We start from the raw sequence: 17,200 nt of genomic DNA, 5'->3' as shown, positions 1-17,200 counted from the left end.
TAATAATTTCCAAACATTGATGGTAAGGTATGGAGCCTATTTCAGGAACATTTAGCATGGGGACTGCATACTGTACATATTTAGTACCAAAATGGTTGATCATGCATGGAGAAAAATATTTGCATGCATATAGGCCCATTAATAATCCATCATTGGAGGTCTGAGAGTTCAGTCATGAATTAAGGGTCCTTTTTGCTCCTGAAGAGAACCTGGGCTTTCACATGGTAGTTTACAAGTGGTTGTAACTCCAATTTTAGGAAATCTGAAACCTTTAACATCTGTGAGTACCAGGAATGTAGGTGGTGCACAGATAGATATACATGAAGGCAAAATACTCATAACAAACAAACAAATAAAACAAAACAAACAAAATCCAAACCATCCACCACTGGCTGGTAAGTCTCCCTGTATTTGCTCCCTGCAGAGGGCAATTATCTCTGCAATCTTGGCTAAACAACTTAAGGGACTTTCTTCACATCTTTCCTGAGGATGTTTTTCATGCTGCAGCACTGGAGAGAAGCACAGCCTCCTCTTATCGCTGAAGACACACTGAGATGGGATGTTGAAACAGTTACTTACCAGGGAGAACAGTTTCTGGCCAGTGTCCCTTCAGAAAACCTCTGCATCTGAACTCTGAAGGGAAAGGCTGTAGGCACTCTATGGACTGATTAACATCCAGAAAGATTTTAAATGACAAACATGTTGGTTAGTTCTTTGTGGACTTGACAAAAGATAGCGACATCTGGGAAGAGGGAGTCTCATTTGAACAAAATGCCTTGATTAGAATGCAAGACTATAGAACATTTTATTAATTAATAACTGAGAGCTGAGCCCACTGTGGGTGGTGCCACCACTGGCAGTGGGTTGTATGTTGTATATGAAAACAAGTGAGCCAGTAAGAGGTGTTCCTCTGCGGTTCTGCATCAGTTCCTGTATCCAGGTTTCTTCCCTGGTTTTATTCAGTCATAGACTATGATAGGAAGTTTTAAGCCAGTAAACCCTTTCCTCTCAAACTGCTTTGTATCAATGTTTTATCACAGCAACAGAGAAGCAAAATAGAACAATGAGGTCCATAGTTTTAGTTAAGCAGACAAGAATTAATGATAGCTTAATCATTAGCATGTTTGTATCAAGTTAACTTGGAATTTTCACCTGAGTTGTGGATTTTATTTCTCAGGACAATTCTGTCTAGGAAAGTACCCAATATGTTATCCAAATAGATCTTGAGACTGAGCAATCTTAGATAATATTTCATAATAGTAATAGTACAGCCGAAAGGGTTGTGCCTTTCCTTCATGTATTGACATTCAGATACCCAAGGTCCTGGCATCAAAAGTTGTGTCCTTTGATACAGAAGCAGGTAACCAGGAAGAACACCTATACATGGAATTGGTGCCCTTAGGAAAGTGCACAAAGGAATTCTTTTTTTTTAATTTTATTTTTTTCCTCCTTTATTAATTTATTCTTGTTACATCTCAATGGTTATCCCATCCCTTGTATCCTCCAATTCTTCCCTCCCTCCAAATTTCCCCTTATTCCCCTCCCCTATGACTGTTCCTGAGGGGGATTACCTCCCCCTCTATATGATCATAGGGTATCAAGTCTCTGAATTCATCTTGTCATTCTACCATGTGAATTCCAACTAGAAGACAGCATCCATAAGCCATGTGATGTCAGATTTGCCCCCTCAATTATCTTGGACATTCTGCTGTTTATAAGCTTCCCAGCTTTTGATAAATTTTATGACAACATAAACATACTTAAACAATTGGTGTAAATACATCAGAATTACATAACTCTGAAAGCCAGAGGTTCAGAATGGATTGTACTGGGTCAAAATCAACACTAGGCTATGATTTTCTTTTGGAGGGTTGAGAGCAGGCTGTGTAGTCTCTAGGAGCTGTCTGATTACAATGGCAATAGTCTCTTGTTGCACATTCAGAGCCAAAACCTTTGCTTTCTCTCTGTCAGTGATGTTCCTGTCTTCTCTAATGAGGAACTCCAGGATTAGGTTATTGTATCAGATTAACCCAGAAAAATCTCTTCATCTTAAGATCCTTAATATAACCACATTGGAAGTAGCCTTTGTGATGTGAGGAAACATGTACAGAAATTTGGGGGATCAGGACAAGTGTGTGTTTGGAGCCATTTTCTGCTTATTATGTCTGTTGAATTTATACAACTATCAGGCTTCAAGGGCCATATGGATGACAGGCTTGTTTTGCTACAAAATGTGTGGTTTTGTGTCATAATATACTATAGTTTATGGTCTTCGTTCATTGAGTATGTCTATTCCCCATCAGATTATCAAAGACAGATGGTCCAGGAGCAGTGAGGCAGAAGAAACATGGGGTAAGTAATATTCCTGATTTTTTTCGTTGGCTTTTAGTTGCTCAACTATTACAGTTAATTTTTTATGACAGTTGTTGACATTAGTTTCTGGAGATAATTTTGTGAGGTGGGAATGACTAACCCAAAGGGGATTTTTCTTTTCCTTTTGTATTCAATTAGTCATTAATTTCTGTCTTTTAAACAGACGCTTAATTTTAAAAGATGGTAGGAAGAAGCAAATCTCTTTTCTAAGTGGCATTACCATCATCCCAGCTGTGGGCTTCCTTCATACTGCAACTCCCTGAAGACCACTGTGACTGCAAGTCACAGTATCACAAGATGGCACTGGTTAGGTGTTCAGTCTTACAGGAAAATATGGACCTTACTTGGTCCTATTTTCTCTCTAGTCTGAAAAAGCTTTCTTTACATTGTATCAATTACTAGATTCAGGGATGAATATAGGCATAGTCAGAACAATGTGACTTAGAAATTATGACTGTCCACTGTTGGGTCTTCGTAAGAAGTGGAATTATTTTGAGTCTTCCTTTCTTTTTACAGTGTGCATGTAGTCAAGTTTCATTTATGCCTCAGACATATTCATTTCAGTTTTACCTCTTTAGAAATTTTTTTCTGGGAAATATTTTTCTAAACTGTATGAGCTGCTTTCTTATTTAGCTGATGTCTACACATATTTCAGTTGTAAATCCTGCTAGCATTTCCCAGCAGAAATTCTTGACAATAAATTTTTTTAGATTGTACTCACAAAACAAATCATTGCCTTTACAGACTCCTCAGGACAAACCCACACACAGATGTTCTTTTCATTTTCAAAGGACATTCCTTATGCAGGGAAACTGTGGACTTATCTGTTATGCAGTCTGGCTAGTAATAGAGTCTAGAGGTGGAAGCAGGTGGATCTCTGTGAATCCAAAGCCAAACTGCTGTACAGAGTGAGTTCCAGGACAGACAAACCCATAGAAAAAAAACTTGTCTCAAGAGAGGAGGAGGAGAAGAAGAAGAAGAAGAAGAAGAAGAAGAAGAAGAAGAAGAAGAGAAGGAGGAGGAAGAACAAGAGAGGATAAAGAGAGGAAAAGAAAGAAAACAGAGTCTAGAGGTGCTAAGTGACTATTGATATTATCTTACAACCCATGACTCATTTACAGATAAGTTGTACTATAAGAACTGTATTAACATTGTAGAAACTGAAAGATTTTAAATTAGTAGAACCTCAAGAGTCGTAGAATTTTTTTTGATCTTTGCTTTTCTTCCTTTGTCTTGGCTTTATAGAAGTTTCCAGAAGATCGTTTGGCTGTCCTTAGTCACTTAATGGAAATTTAGACATATTAGCCTCTTGGTCAAAGCTCATCTGGAAGGTGAAGCTATTATTCTCAGCCTCATTGGCTACAATAGAACATTTACTGAAACATAGTATTACTATGTCTGGAGCACAGTGAGTGGGTAAGAGTAAGCTGCAGTTTTATGCTGTTCTAATAGAAGGGATATCAAAAGTAGGTTGTCAATTATCATGGCCTTCTGTTTATTTGTTTTTACTTTTTCTGTTGTTTGTTTGTTTGGTTGTGGTTTTGGGTTGTCTTTGTGGTTGTTGTGATTCACATTCCCATCACTCTCCCTTCAATTTCTCTTTCTGATACACCAATATATTAGAGAAGAAAACAGGAAATACAGAGGCAAGCATCAGTAACTGAATTCAACAGATGGTGGAAAGAATCTAGGGTATAGAAGATACAATAGAAGAATTTAAGGCAGCCATCAAAAAATGTTAAATCTAAAAAAATTCTGGTACAAAATATCCAAGAAATCAAGGATGCCATGAAAAGACAAACCCTAAGGATGATAAGATTGAGGAAAATGAAGATGCCCAGATCCAAGCCCCAGAAAAATATCTTCGACAAAATCATAGTAGAAAATTTCCCCAACTTAAAGAGATGCATATATACTCAAATTTGTGGGATACATTGAAAGCAGTGCTAAGAGGAAAATGCATAGCACTAAGTTGCAGCGCCCACACTGCAAATACCCCGTGTATCGAGCAAGGGACTGCGGGTTGAAGAATCACTCCAGACAGCGGGTCATCCATTCTAAGAGAATGCTGTTTAATGGGGAGGGGCCAAGACCTTTTATACAGTATAGAGGCAGGTGGAAAAATACAAGAGGATGTAGGTGGGAAGTCCTCAGGACTAGAGGAACCATGTAACCAAGGTAACCAGGGTGCAAAACAGGAACTTGTGGTCAGCTCAGTGAGGTACAATATTCACAACAGGAAGCTGTCAGGACAGAATAACAACTGCATACCAGCCAGGGCATGGCCACCATCTCTAACACCACCACTACCACCACCATCAACAGCAGTAGCAGCAGCAGCAGTGGCATAGAAGCAATTGATGCACTTCTTCATAAAGAAGAAGTCTGTAGGTGGAACTAATTTCTTTTTAATTTTTTTCCCATGCAGTCACTTTGTGGAATATATGTACATGCTGATGGTGTTGTTCTTTGCCCCAGTTACCATTCCACAGAGCAGTCTGCTGTTGAAGCACCCACACTAACACAGGTGTGTTTCATCAGTCTTAGGTAACCATTAACTCATTTAACTAATTCATCGAGATAAATGAATTCTTACAATACTTTATACACAGATGAGGTATCAAGGGAGGAGTAACCAGATTAAGTAGACAGAGTGTGAACAATATTTTATTCAAAAGGCATGCAAATGGGTGACAGGTATATGAGAATGTGCTTAACATCACTAACCACACTCTGTAATTTTTCAAGGTCTGCAAAATACAAGCCAATCCAAACAAGCAGGAACAAGCTTAGCAAGGAGCTAGGCAACAAGCTCTATCTTGAGTGGTATCATATTTAACTATGCAAGCAGTTTCATTACTTGTCAAGCAACACAGTGAATTTGGATCATAAACCGGGTGCTGTGAAAAAATATTTTCTGTAAGATTATCTCATGAAGTATGGCCAAGACAATCTAATTTTTCCATAATTTCCAAGAATTCATTTTAGAGAGTGGTGTAGTATGGAACCAACTTTTCCTTTCTTTCTGTTTGTCCTTCCTTCCTTCCTTCCTTCCTTCCTTCCTTCCTTCCTTCCTTCCTTCCTTCTTTCATCTATCCCCCCTTTTGGAAGTACTAGGGACTGAATCTAGAGTCTTGTGCCTACTAGATGAGTATAGTTCCAAAGACCCACATCCCTGAACCTTGTTTTACTTTTTATATTCAAGACAATCTTCGCTGTGTTGCATAGGATGGCTTTGTGCTTACTTTGTAGTCCAGGCAGGCCTTCAACTCCCATTCTCCTGATTCAGTTTCACAGGATAGGGTGACGTCCAGTAATGGTAGGCCTGGTTTGTAGTCAACATTTTTCATGATGGCTTCGACCACAACCCCATTCACTCTATTAATAAATGGCCTTAGACAAATCCAAATGAAGACACGATATTTATCACTGTCTTGCGCTTAACTTGGCCTTCTGTAGCTGGCTTGTACACACCTAATACTTAGTTTTAGGTACTAGTGTGCACCCCCACCTCCAATTTGGTTCCTACCTAGAAGCATACATGTGGCTTTCTGGGTGCCACTCTGTGCAGACTTCCATACATCACCATGTGTGACCTACGGCAAGGAATTTCATTTATGTTGTAAGAAGCGTGACCTAATAGTAGAGGAGCTGTTGTAGATACAGCTCCGTCAAGTACAAGGCCACTGTGGGAATCTTCACACCCAGGGCCACTGGGGATGCCTGCATCTGCAATGTGTTTTCAGTCAGTTTCCTCTAAAGAATCCGTTCCTGGGTTGCTACAGTTTTTGTTGGTAAAATCATTCCTGTTGTAAATTCCGTCTTAAGGGCCTTCAGGTACTCTCCAAGGGCTGCCCTGACCTTGGCAGTGCCTGGAGTTCTCATGAGATCCTTCAGTGTGTCCCCTTCTCTTTTCTTCTTACTCACATTCACCTCAGTGTCACTAGCTTCATTTTCTTCAGAAAGGCTGGGTATTTCAATCAGTCCCTTGTGCTTTGCACCAGATTCTTTAACTGGACCTTTCCAGGCCAGCTTGACGTTCCAATCATAGAAGAAAATAAGCTTCCCTTTGCGGCTGCTATAAGGAACCTCACCTTCCACCTGCTTTGTGGCAGCATGGATGATGATGAGGGCCCTGAAAGCAGATGTGTGAGGGCTTCCAGCCTGATTGTCTTCAAAAACAGCTTTTAAACTATGGTCTATAGAAATGTTCCCCTGAATTTTGTTACTGGCTATACTGAGAAGCATAACAACCTTAAAAATACTCTATGTTTACTTTACAAAGAAGAAACTACAACAATAAAAAAGCATCTCTAGATGCTTTGGAATATATATGCCAGTGGTTTTTCAAAATAAACTCCATGACTCCTAGGGTATTAAATGTTTTTAAATTCCTGAAAATAAAATCAAGACACTACCTAAGGCATTAACACATTCTAGCTGGTTTGTGTTTCTCTATGTTCTCTAGAGATCAATAAAGCATATAGAGGCTTGACAGGACAATCAGTCTTAGACATTAATCTTGTATACCCTGTATAACTTGCAAACATCACTAAATCCTGGCAACTACTGCAACAACAGAGGTATGCATGTTTAAAAAATTACATTAAAAGTGATAAAACAAAGTTACTGGCTCATGAAGTCTTATTTAAGCTAATGGAGACAGGCTTAAGGGTATATAAAATTTGGTTTCTTTGTTTTTACTAACATAAAAAACTTTTTTTCTTCATTTTATAAACTAGGTCATACAATGAACTGTTATGTTCTATAATTCTATATTACGTGTGGATCAAGGAAATCCCCAGTCCCTACATTTATGGATCTAGATAAACAAGGAGCTTCAGTTCAATGGCTATCATTTTATTATAGACTGTTAAAGATGATTGAGATATATTGGTTGATTGTTGGTTGCCTCCTAAATGATAATATTCACCACTAATGATATGGTCATAATTGATTACCAGTATAGGCTTTATTTGTCCTCTTGTATTTGTTTTCAAAGATGGTCAGTCACCTTATAAATGATCAGATCCTTTAATATGTTCAAAAGTATATTTATAATAAAGTCATTCTAGAAACTGATGTAGTTAGTTACAAGATTAAGCTTTATTTAGTCACTTGTGTTATGTTTTCATGGTTAAGCCTACGATAGGTAACTAAATATAGTTTGTTGTCTTGGCTGTACTTAATAGATGGCTGGTCCTCAAACCCTTCAGAGATCTGCTGAATATGACATCTAAATGTTTAATAAAAATATCTTACTATAGCAGAGTTGAGACCCCAGCTTGTAGCAGTGATCCTAAGGTCTCCAAGAAGATAAACAGGGCACTGACTACTCCACCTGGATTGTGATGTGCTCATCACTGAGCAGACTGCCTTAATGCCTTGTCCTCTGCTAGGGCTCAGCATAAACAAACTATGGACAAAGAGGACAGTTGGAAAGTTGCTTGTCCCATGCTTCCTAAAAAGAGTAATGTCATTCTCTCTCATGGTCCTCCCCCCACCCTCTTTCTCAGATTTGCTGAGCCTGACAGCCAAAAACTAATACTGAATGGAACCTGTATGCCCAATGAAGTCATCAACATCACGGGAGCCTAGTGGGATGGCCAGCTGGATAGTGGGTAAGCCTCTGCCATTTTAATTGATATATGGGATATTTAAAATAGTTCTTGCTATATTTATCATTCTCAGGCCTCTGCTGCATTAAAAAACTGGATTAATAAAAAAGTAAGCTTTTATTTACTGTTCCTTTATGTGAAAGAAACCCACTCTCCTGTTCCAGGTACTCAAAATTGTTTTCTTGCCTACTTGTCTCCTCTCATAAACTTAAAAAGATTTTTATAAGCTTCAAAGAATAACTTGGATCCATCTGACACAAGTCAAGTTGACTCCAGATAAATATACTTACCTGTTCCTAAAACTGCAAAATGTCACCTGGTCTTCGAATTCTTCATCTTCCCGATTTACTAAAAAATGTTAATTCTGTCCTAGTCTATATTTGTCTCAACAGATTTTCCCTTGGCTGACAGAATGTATGCAAGGATCATCTGTGCACTGTAAGCTGCTGAAAGCTTTCCTGAAAGCTGATGTAAATCAGTCCAGCTGAAGTGATTGCCCCATCTTTCAATTGTATCAACTAACTGGATGCTTCTGAAAACTGCCCCATTGCCCAGCCTTGACTGGCATTTGAGCCTTCCTGGGCCCTGATAATGACATCTTAATGTCAGCTGGAAGTAGTTACAGAAGAAATAGGTCACCTATTGTCCCACGTAACAGGCTGAAATGTGAAGTCAAAAAAGAGGCTCCCTGGCATAAGGGATAAATGATCAAGTTTCTTAATGACACAACCTCTTGCCCATGGGATTCACTTCTAATTTTGGAAGACTTACAGAACAATAAAACTTGTTTTAGGTCCCAGATAAAATTGTCTAATCTGCTTGGGATAAAAGAGACTATTCTCTTAAGAGCCCCTAGAGACACTTGGTTTGCATGTACCACAGGTCTTCCCTTGTCTCTTAATAAGCAAGAGATGATTCAGAGCCAACGATTTGACTCTAAGACAAAACTCAAATGGGGAAATGTTGTAACCTGCTTAAACTCTACAGCCCTTCTGTTGAGACATGCTTTAGTTCCCAACACCACTGTGATTTTTCCGTTAACACCCATTATTGCTCTTAGCATATCAGAAGCCATTTGCCTTCAATCTTCCATTTTGATCACAAAATGAAATTAAATTCAAGTTCCCAGGCCTTACATGCCTAAACCAGGATGGTTCAATGCTTGTTGCTTAGAATACAACAATACATGGTAAATTCCTATTCAGCTTGGTTTAAAAATAAATGAAGTTCTAGTAGAGTTAAGACCACAACATCCTGCCATGTTCCTTACTTCCAGAGACCTGGAAAAATCCCAAAGAGCTCCCCTATGTTAAAATCCCAGGCAATCAACTTAAAATGCTTTGCCTAGCTATGTGGACATTGTGCTGAGAAGAAAATTGATTCTTCCTATGTTTAACTGGTCAAAATGATGTAATGCTCCCCACCTGGTTACCTGATTGTTACCTGGCTACAGTTTTCTGTATAAAATCCTGTCTTAGAAACAGACCAGCATCATAGTTTGGCACCTGAGTCCATAAGGTCCATGAGCATGGCCAGTCATGGTGTGTGGCGTTCTAATAAACCATCAACATCTCACTGAGATTGGCGATTGAGTGATTCATGTGGCAATGCTTGTATTATAAGGACAGCACAGCAGCATCTACGGGTCATGGAGGGGCCATGAACCAGGATGTCAAAAGAATGCATGCAAGGCCGCCGACATGAGGCAGGGATGGAATCTCTGTGATTTCCAAACACACAATGACAGTTTATATTCCAGAGATGCAGTTAGGTTGGCTAACTTGAAACCTCTAAAAGGGTTGTGATTTTTCTCAGGGTAAAGACTGCATGTTATACCAGTTTCTGAAAAACTCATTCATTTCCACTTAAGTGCACGTGGACATCGTTTAGAGTATAACATACACTTCTTGTTAAGGGGAGCTCGTACTGGCCCCGTGACACTGAAGCTGCACATAGAGAAACACGTTAGAGCTTGGAGATGGAGTTTCTCTACTCTAACATGCCCTTCCCCTCTTTTATTAGGTCAGTATTTGAGTCACAACAAAATATCAAGGTGAGCATAACGTTGCCATATACCAACAGCCAGTTTCTTCTATTATGAACATCTCACATTAGCAGGCTATGGTTTTTTTCAATTGATGAGTATTTATAACATCATTAGTAACCAAGTCCACACTCTAGTCAAGCTTCCTTCACTTGGCCTATATTATCTCCTCTACCCCCTAACCCTGCCTGGGATTTAAGATGGTTTTTACTCGTTTTTTCTCCTGAAGCGCCTGTTCACTCTGATCTTTTTGCCTTTTATTTATTTTATGCACCTAAATACTTCGCTTTTGAGAGTACCTTAGAATGACTCTTTGGTATTTGAATCACAAATTCAATTGCAAACCAATTTGCAATTGCAAAATGCAAACCAAAATGAACGCAAGCTCTTAGCTCCATTTTCTGCAGGCCTTTCTCACTGTTGGCAGTTGAAAATCTCCTTGTCCAGGTGTCAAAGTCCTCAGAAGTGGAGAACGGGCTCTTCTTGTCTATTAGTCTATTCACTGGGCTCTCTCGTGATGAATGAGAATGTAACAGCATGGTCTGATGCTTTGTATTTGAGTTTTAATCATCCACCCCCCCCAGGTCTTCTTGCTGTGTTTTACTAGACTCACATACCCCCAAAGGATGTTTGTAATCCTTGCCTCCAAGTTAGCCCTGATTGGCTGAATAAATGCTTACACAATTGGGCAGGGCAGAGGGGAGTGGGTGTGGCTGAAATTTGAAGGCTTAGAGAAAAGGAGGATCATGGGAAGAAGGATATAGGTACCAGAAGAAGAAGGAAGCAAAGAGCAGAGGTGGGTTAGCATACGTAGGAGCACATGGCCAGATATGCATGGGTGGAGGAAAGCAGCCCAGATGAAGAACATCAGCAAGTATTTGAGTTTATTTGTGGCAAGTAGCCCAGATAGAAAGTATTAGAGCAGATGGCATAGTATGGGGGCCTGGGAGGTAGTACAGATAGCTTACGAGGTAATATCTGCCTTGCCTTAGGTGAGATAAGGCTATTCTAAAATATAACAAGTGTTTGTTTCTTTCACTGATAGTTATGCTATTTAATAAAAAACATTATCAGCTATTTTGTAAAATACTGCAACACATCATGGTTGCATCTGTGGAAGAAAAGCTACAGTTATCTAGAATCCACATGTATAGACGGGTCCTAGGTGTACTGATGCCAGCTGGCTGGTATGGCCAGGCCTTGGTGAGAAAGCACTCAGTCATTACACTAGCATTTAGATGGACAGCTGTTGTGTGCTAATCATACTGTTAGGCAGTGGTAAAACTGTCAGAAAGACAACATAACCTTTGTCTTCATATCCTTTGCTCTCATTGTTTATTCATTTTGAAATTAGTAAAAGGAGGAAATGTCAGGGTTTTATCTAGCACTTTCTATTCCCTACCCCTGCTTTACAGTGTGAGCTAAGAGCCACAGAACAAAAAGCTTCCTCTGTGACCCTGGCAGCTGCTGCAGGGTTTTCCCCAGAACTGTTTGCTAAGCCCAACACATCTGTTGCTGGCTGATGGCCACATCTAAAATCTTTGAAGCCTTCCAACAAACCCCAGTCCTTCCCTCCCCCAGCACAGTGTGCCTAAACTAAGATCACTTTTGTCTTCTTTTCCCCAGGTTAGCTCACAACACTCTAGTCTTGCTTGTAGGTCACTCTGGACTTTAGGGATTTTTATTTCCATGTAGACCAGCCTCATCTCAGGATGTTTGAGAAATGACAGAGTGCTGATCTATATGCCTGGCCTTCTTTATCCTTGGCTTTTTAAGAAAGGTTCTCACTGACTTGTCCAGACAGGCTTTGAACTCACTCCTTAATTCAGGCAAGCCACACTTAACTGACTTTCTGACAGCATATTTGGAATATCCTGATGATAGACCACTGTGATACAAGGGCCACAAGAATTATTATGCCCCTATTAAATGCATCCATGGAATTAAAAGCCTGGGGAATTTTCTGGCACCAAGGAGGAGGTGGAGGAGGATGAGTAGGTGAGATCATGTCTATGGGAAGAACAAGAAACAGACCAGGAAGGTATAGAGAGATTTCTGTTTCAGAGAAATACACGGTAAAGTTACTTGGTAAAGGAAGTTGTATCAACTTTCTCATGCTATGACAAAGCACCTGATGTGGTCCACTTAGAAACAGAAGAGGCTCATTTGGTAGCAGTTGCATAGGTTTCAGACCATGACTGTTGGCCCCATTGCTTTTGGGCCTGTGTTAAATCAGGCAGCCCATCAGGACCAGGGGTTATGAGGTAGATCAGAATTTCCCAACCCACCCCAGGTAAGAAGTGAAAGGAAAAGCACGAAAGACCTCACATAATCTGCAGAAACTGCAATCCAGGGTCAGTGGAGATTCTTAAAAAGAAGCTATGTCTGCAAAGACTGGCTGATGAGAATTTCAGCAGTACAGAGAGGTTGGTATGTTGTGACAGACCAGAAGAACTGAAATTGGATTTCAGGGTCTCTGGGGCAAAAGTTAAGAAATAGACCTACAGGAAAGATCAAGCATGATAAATGTCTGACCAGCTGTGGGGAGAAGCCAGTCTTGCTGCGTTCCTTTCCACCCATAGGAGGTAGGGTTGGTAGGAAACCAGCCTACAGAGAAAACAAAGAGAACCAGGGCCATTTGCAGTTTTGGTGCCCTCTCACAACCAGTCATTTTAAAACACAACATCCCCTTTCATATCTCAACCAATAAGCAGTTGCCAGGCTGGAACTCTCCTGCTTTGGGCACACTGGGAGGGAAAGGGACTTACAAATTACCCTCAGCTCAGAGCTACATGTTCTTCTCCTGATGCCACTGTGTTGGTGACTGTCAGAGCCAGACTCCAGCCGCAACTAAAGATCCTCTTGTGCTTGCATCCGTTTCGCCTCCTGGTGGTCTTTTGGGGGGTCAATAGGCACAGCAGCTGCAAGTCTGGAGGCTAACTACCTCATCTCAGGCTACCTTTAGCCCTGAATTCCTAGACTACTTCTGTGTTGATCTAACACACCCTGTGACTAGTAGAGAAAAGACTGTTGGAATATATTAGCTTAGTAGACTACTAGGTCCCAGAAGATAATAATGTCATCAGATAGTACCTGAGGGCCCTAGGAGAGACTATTGCTCCCTGTCTCTCTGATGAGCCTACCGGTGTATTTTAAATTCACCTTGATTTATGAAGTTCTTTGTTCTGTCAAAGTATAAAACTTTACAAAATTGTTTCCATGCTGGATCATGGAATTTGGAGTAACCTGAATCTGTGTTCCTGTGTCGTGTTCACTCTAAATGGTTTTACAATAAACTACCTCTTAATCCTTTTATGGTGAGAGCTGTGTTCTTGCATTGACACCAGTAACTAAAACTCTTCCCAGTAGACTCCATGTCTTAAAGTTTCTGTTATTTCTCAACCAACTGTGCCAAGGCACATAGGCTGCTGGGAGACATTTAATATAGAAACTTTAGCAGAGGTTAATTGGAAACTGTTTAATCCCCTCAAAAAGCAAAACAACAAAAGACAAAAGCTACACTGGAACTAGTTTTCTACATAATTTTTTATCCTAACAAAGCTACAGGCGCTCAAAAGCAAGCCCTAACTTTTTCAATTATTTGGTGGCTAACTTCATTCCTTTGACCCACTTAAAATTCTTCTCAGGTAAATGAGTCCTCACCCTCCAAGCTTTATATATGTATTTTATTCCCAGAACTGGGCAGAATCAGCCATGTAGGTCCTCCACAGAATAGGGTGTTTCTGTGTCAAGAAACATGGAGTCCTGGTGATTAAGATCAGCTACCTCAGGGGGAAATGCCTCTGACTACAGGAACATAACAAGGGCAGTGTAGAAGGCTCTGGACAGATTTGAATAACAGCTAATGAGGAAGATCTTGGCTCTGTGAGAACAGAAAGGCATTTCTCTGTCTTGTTAGATAAATATGGGTGTTGGCTGTTTTAACTGGAGAGTACCTTTGGCAGAAGCCAGGATCACAGACAGCTTCTTGCGTTGGCAGGAGTGTGTGGAATGTTAAGCCTGGGTGGCTTGTATCCTTCCATTTCTCCCTCCGTCCTGCTTTCACTCTATTCCGCTCCCCTAGGTCTATGACTGAGGGGGACCTCCTCCCCCACTATATGGTCATAGACTATCAAGGTTCATCTTGGTCGCCTGCTTATTCTTTCTCTGAGTGCCATCAAGTCTCCCCACTAAGAGGGGGCATCATCAAATATGGGGCACTGGAGTTCATATCAGAGTTACCATTTCAAATGTACACACTAACATGTCCCCAAGTCCCCTGATGCCTGGCGTGGGATCCTGCCTCATATCTCAGCTTTCAGTTTCCTATCTCAAGACAATACATATTTAACAGAACAAACAACATTCCAACTCCTGACCCTTCCTTACCAGCTCCTCCAAGGTGTCTATTTGAGCCAGATGGGCCTCTAGTTCCATGCAGAAGGTCTGGCTGAATGTCCAGTTTCTTATGTCTTCATAAAAATAGAAACATTTACTTTCAAATCCAATCCAGTCTCTTCGACAGTTGTCATAGCCAGGTCCAAGGCTCTCAATGGCCAGGTTTTCCTTTCTCACTAAAATGCAAACAATGACATAAAAACATCATAATGGAACATTTCCCTGTCTGGTCTCTTTTTCTTTTTTCTTTTTTTTTTAATTAATTTATTCTTGTTACATCTCAATGGTTATCCCATTCCTTGTATCCTCCCATTCTTCCCTCCCTCCCATTTCCCCTTATTCCCCTCCCCTATGACTGTTCCTGAGGGGGACCTCCTCCCCCTGTATGTGCTCATAGGGTATCAAGTCTCTTCTTGGTAACCTGCTGTCCTTCCTCTCAGTGCCACCAGATCTCCCCCTCCAGGGGACATGGTCAAATGTGAGGCACCAGAGTACGTGCCTCTCACTCTCCACTCAATTGTGGAGACTGTTCTGACCATTGGCTAGATCTGGGTAGGGGTTTAACGTTTAGCACCTGTATTGTCCTTGGATGGTACTTTAGTTTGAGCAGGACCCCTGGGCCCATATCTGCCTACCATAATGTCCTACTTGTAGGTTTCTAAGACCCTCTGGATCCTTCTACTTTGCTATTCTCCCATGCTTCTCTCATCCAGAGTCTCAATGGGATGTCCTCCCCTCTGTCCCAGTTTGTGGAGAGCTGCGATGTGCCGCGCCTTAACATGGCGCAGGCTTCCGCCTTCCGCCATCCCAACTGCAAGCACTCTCTAAGATAAACAAGTCCTCATATGGCAAAAGGCTGTGCAAGGGTAACTGTTGATCTGATGATGAGCAGTCCTGCTCTGACGTGGACCTATGAGGAGGTGGCGCCTAGCATGAGCTGATTGGTCCTTGAGTTGTACGTAAGCTTGGCCCTTCCCTTCTTCGGGGCCATTCCCACTGATCTTAATCCTGAGTAAAGATCTAGAGAAGAAGTGTGGTTGTTGGCGTCTTATTTACACTGGACGGTGTGGCACCGACACCAGTTTCCTGGTAAGTGAATGCTTTCATGGGACATGTCCCTTGGGCTAGTATGCAGATATAAGTGAATATATACCATTTGAGGCTTTCTGCTTCTGGCTTAACTCACTCATTATGATCATTTCTAGCTCAATCCATTTGTCCACAAATTTCGGGAATTCCTTGTTTTTAATAGCTGAGTAGTATTCCATAGAGTATATGTACCACAGTTTCTTTATCCATTCTTCTATTGAGGGACACTTAGGCTGTTTCCACACACACACACACACACACACACACACACACACACACACACACACACACACACACCACACTAAAAACAAACTAAACAAACAAATGCAACCCAAACAAAGAAAAACTATGTCTTAGTATTTTGTAATTAATTCCATGTTCATGTAATTAATTCCATGCTGGTTTTTGAGCAGTTGCAGCTACAGACATGCTAGGAAAGAAGATGAGAACCTAATTCTGGGCCAGGAAGTGTTCCTAACTGCTCTATAGTCTATAGTCCCTTGAGAAGGACGCCAGAGAGGAACATGCACAACATCACCAGGCATTTCTCCTGGCCCAGCCCTGTATCTGATTCTGTAAACCTTCAGCCATTAGCCCGGCCAGCCTGCTGCCTGATGATAACCCAGCAGCCCCTCCAAGAAAGAGCCAGGTTAGGGTCAGCATACTCCACTGACCAGAAGGGAGTGGTAACGGCAGGGTAAGAGTCCATGATGTTGCAGTTCATGTGGATGGAGTCCTGCCAGCACATTATCCCCAAAGGGGAGATTCCTTCTGTGGATGTTCTGGCCTGTCCTTTCTTGCTCAGGCCAGCAGGAGGTTGCAGCTCAGCTTGTCCAAGCAGGCTCTGGCAATGCTGAAATGCTAGTGGTTGAGGTGAAAGGCAACTAGAGCACTTCCTCCTTCTACCTCGGCCTGGGCTGCCTGCTGCTGCCCTTTGCCCAATGGCTGTGGCTGCTTCATCCCCAATTCTGCTCAGCTCTTGAGGTTTCAGACTGAAGCAAGAAAAACATTTGCTAAATCCTGACCAGACTTCAGGGTAAAATTTAGGTTTTACCTTAGACAACTACTGTACTTACCAAGAACTGTGTTGTGCTTTTGTAATCATAAAGATTTGGCTCCCAGATTAAACAAAAACACCAAGATGAAAAATCTGTCCTCTATTCTTATTAAACATTAATATAAATCCTGCCATTCTTGACAACTGCCACCTAAGCTATGCCAACTGAAAGTGCTGACTATGGGTTTTGCCTTCATAAGCACCATGCTCACTCAGCCTGGGCCCACTGCCAAAAGAGGCTTTTCTGACCAAGGCGGAGGGCAGCCTTGATCTATGAGGGTAAACATAGATATTTAGAACATAGTCTGACAGCATGGCGATTTACCAAACTAGTACTAGTGGGTTCTTAGGGCCTACCAGCTCCATAGACATGGATTATAACCTCTTTGTAATACCAGGCCTCACTTCTTTCTGTGGAGCAGGAGGCCTCAAAATAAGTAAGAAACCAGTTGTGTATCCCCATAACCTTCATCAGAGTACTGCAGTAGTGGCCATTTTGTGTGGCTGATTGGTGTTGTGAGGGCAAGAGCAGTGATGGTTTCTCCTTTAGAAACCTGCTCAGTGCCTTCCTGCATTATGGAAGCTTACCAGTAGCCTGGTTTGACCAAGGTTTTCTGTTCA

The 17,200-nt window shown here is 41.2% G+C and overlaps 1 protein-coding gene across 3 annotated transcripts in view; it reads left to right on the top strand.

Annotated features, from left to right (window-relative positions):
* The window catches only part of KLRF1 (killer cell lectin like receptor F1), a 163,850-nt gene that overhangs the window by 81,658 nt on the left and 64,992 nt on the right, over window positions 1-17,200 (top strand). The window contains exon 1 of one of the 3 annotated variants that reach the window (XM_084766496.1): window positions 10,330-10,831. The exons of the other annotated variants lie outside the window; for them this stretch is intronic. The gene's annotated coding sequence lies outside the window, so the exon portion shown is untranslated. Of the gene's footprint in view, window positions 1-10,329; window positions 10,832-17,200 lie in introns of those variants that run through there. 3 annotated transcript variants of the gene reach the window in all.

The sequence above is a fragment of the Acomys minous genome, assembly GCF_964271855.1.
Source record: "Acomys minous genome assembly, chromosome: 17".
NCBI lineage: Eukaryota > Metazoa > Chordata > Mammalia > Rodentia > Muridae > Acomys > Acomys minous.
Note: the sequence above shows the minus strand (reverse complement) of the source record. Positions and strands in the feature narration are given on the sequence as shown.